This window comes from Benincasa hispida, chromosome 9 (assembly GCF_027475165.1).
Source record: "Benincasa hispida cultivar pf3 chromosome 9, pf3_genome.v1.1, whole genome shotgun sequence".
Lineage (NCBI taxonomy): Eukaryota > Viridiplantae > Streptophyta > Magnoliopsida > Cucurbitales > Cucurbitaceae > Benincasa > Benincasa hispida.
In genome coordinates this window covers 48,484,168-48,487,104 of record NC_143486.1, presented here as the reverse complement: position 1 = coordinate 48,487,104, position 2,937 = coordinate 48,484,168, and positions in this window count along the sequence as shown.

The following is a 2,937-nucleotide window of genomic DNA, read 5'->3' as shown; positions in this document are numbered from 1 at the left end:
TTTCCCTTAGTCTTAATTTTTGTTTTGGTTTTTTTGTAATAGATGGGATAATAGTGCTTCATCTTTGACTTGTTTGTTTTGATTTTGGCTGCTTAGAGCAATTGTTGTTGGCAATTTGCCTCCTTTTTTGTTGTTTGGTTCTGGCAAGGGAGGGCAATTGAATTAATCTTTATGTTTAGTGGCATTTCAATGAAATGAACTTTTGCTCTGAACTACATGAATTAGTGGCCTTTTAATGTTCTTAATGTTTATGCAAATTTTTACTTCACATATGTTCTTTGCTATCTAAATAATTTGTGGTTAGGATTTAGGCATTCAATATATTATTGAGAAGTGTAGTAAGAAAATACGGTGTGCTTAAATGCTAATGGTTCTAATGTGGAGATAAAATTTAGGTTTTAAAGAATCAACCAGAGTTGGGGATCGTAGTCCTAAAAACACGTGGACTATTCATTGATCCAAGTTGGTAGTGAGTTTGTCTTTCTCAATGGAAATTATTTACTAGTTCTATCATTTCTTAATGGCTAATCTTTTCAATCATGCAAACAATTTTCATTCTATATAAAGTATTATAGTTCAATTAATTTAGGGCTAAAATGTTTCTATTTGATCTTTTCATAATATGGAAAATTGTAAACAATTTTCTCCTACCAAAAGATTGAGAAGAAGAAACACCTTAACGTGGTTAGAGAGGAAAATGGTCACGTATCAGATAACACTAAACCAAATTTAACTCATCTAAAAGTAAGTCACATTTTGTTACTAAGTTTCTCTTGGCTAAAATTTTATTTTACACATATCTTCTTGCAGTAAGACCTCTCCGAACTTTTTGTTTCTACTTCTACTGTTACTTATACCTTCTTTATTTGATTTTTTTCATGGAAATTAACACATTGTTTCTACTTTCTTAGGGCCCATTTGTATTGACTTTCTAAATGTTTATAAATAATTTTTTTTTGCACTTATAAACACTTATTTAAACACTTGGAAAGTCAATCCAAACACACCCTTAGTCTTTTCAGAAAGAAATGAGATGTGCAACTTATTTAATTTGTATTTTTCTTTTAATCTATGTTATTTTTCATTCATGAATTGTAATACTTTGATGTTTAATTTCTAAATTTGAACTTTGAGATTAAAGTGTGGGAGGGGAGTATCTAAAGTATAGTTTCTAAATTTAAGGTTGAGTTTGAAATTGGTTCGAGTTGAATTTTAAAGTTTGATGTTGAGTTTTGACATATTTATGACTCATAATTTCTAAATTTAAGTTTAAATATAAATTGTGTCTTGAAAAGGGGGAGGCGGTGAGTAAAAGTGAGTGTTTAGGCTTTATTTGAAGTTATTGAATATTACTATGTTTAAGTTTTATATTGAGTTTAAGATTGATATATATAGATAGATGCATAGTTATCTTTAAGTTTTGTTTTAATTATTTAGTAGCACTGAAACTATTTAAATTTGTACTTTGTAGGTATCTCAGGGTTTATGTTCAAGGAAATAAGTAGAGAAGAATCAATATATGGTTTGTGGATATTATGTAATTGTAGATTTGTACTTTGTAGGATATTTCAGTTTTGTGGATATATGTTATTGTAATTAATTTTGTGAAACTAATTGTATGTTATATAAGACAATTAATTAAAAGTAAAGTTGTTGTTTGGCAAGAGTTGTTGATTTGTAGTTGTGTTACAAATTTTATGTTAGTGATTTGGTGTATTCTGTTGTTTGTGTATAAAGTATAGGTTAGATACCATGAGTTACTTCTTAAAATAAATGAAATTTCAAGTTGAAAGCTTGTTTGGGATCGATTATATGTTGCATATATGAGGGGTCCCTAATGATCCAGATTTTTTTTCTCACATTGGTATAGTTGATGGGTAAAATGTGTCAAGAACGTGTATGGTTGATATTAAAAATCGTCAATGAAAACATATGTTCATAGACAATAAAATAATTTTCTTGACATGCAAAAATGTCAATAAAAAAAGCCTTCTTGACGTTTTTAAAAATAGTTGATGGACAAAAAATGTCAAAAACAATATTTTCTTGACGTTCGAAAAGTATCAAGAAAATGAGTTTTCTTAACGATTTTTTCATATAATTGTTGGGTAAAAAAGGTCAAAGTATCCTTTCTTGATGGTCAAAAACGTTAAGAAAGGGTTTTCAGTGACGTTTTTAGACCACTTGATGGTCAGACTTTTTTTCTATTAGCTTTCTTGACCTTTTTTCAACATCAATGTAGACATTTTTAGACATTTTTTGTCCATCAACAAAAACCAAATTTGAAGTAATGGTTTTTTATATAATAATTAATTATTTTATATATGCAATATTTAGTTATTCATTACGTGAAAATCCAAAGTTATTTCATGACATTTGAACAGTATGTAATAGACACACAGTTGGATCATGTTTCAAGTAATAACCTAAAGGGTCTATAGTATATGGATTAAGTTTGGATGTGTCTTATCCTGGTAACACTATGAATACGACTCACTTTGTAATTGTTACAAATGTTGTAAGTGTTACAAAAGATCTGATCCAAATCGTTTATGTAAAGACATGCGAGTGGGGATATCTTATACAATGAGTTTGTATATGACCAGACTACGTAATCTCTCATTGTAACGCTATTAATTGAAGTGATTAATATTTCATAGGATAATCATGTGGCTCTATCTCAATCTTAAGTGAGTTATGGACTCTTGTCTATGAGGACAATCCTTTGATTTGTATGAGTGAGAGTGGTGCAAGACATCGACTTAATAAGCCTACAATTTTGGGGATTTGTCCGAGTAGGAAGCTTGGAACATAGCTACACAAGATGGAATTTGCACTTTCCCATCTTTAAGGTAAGTAGAGGAGTAGTTCTCTTAAGTGTTGATTCTGGGTCTTGAACAAAGGGTACCCGCCCTCTCACTTGTCCGAGAGGGACTT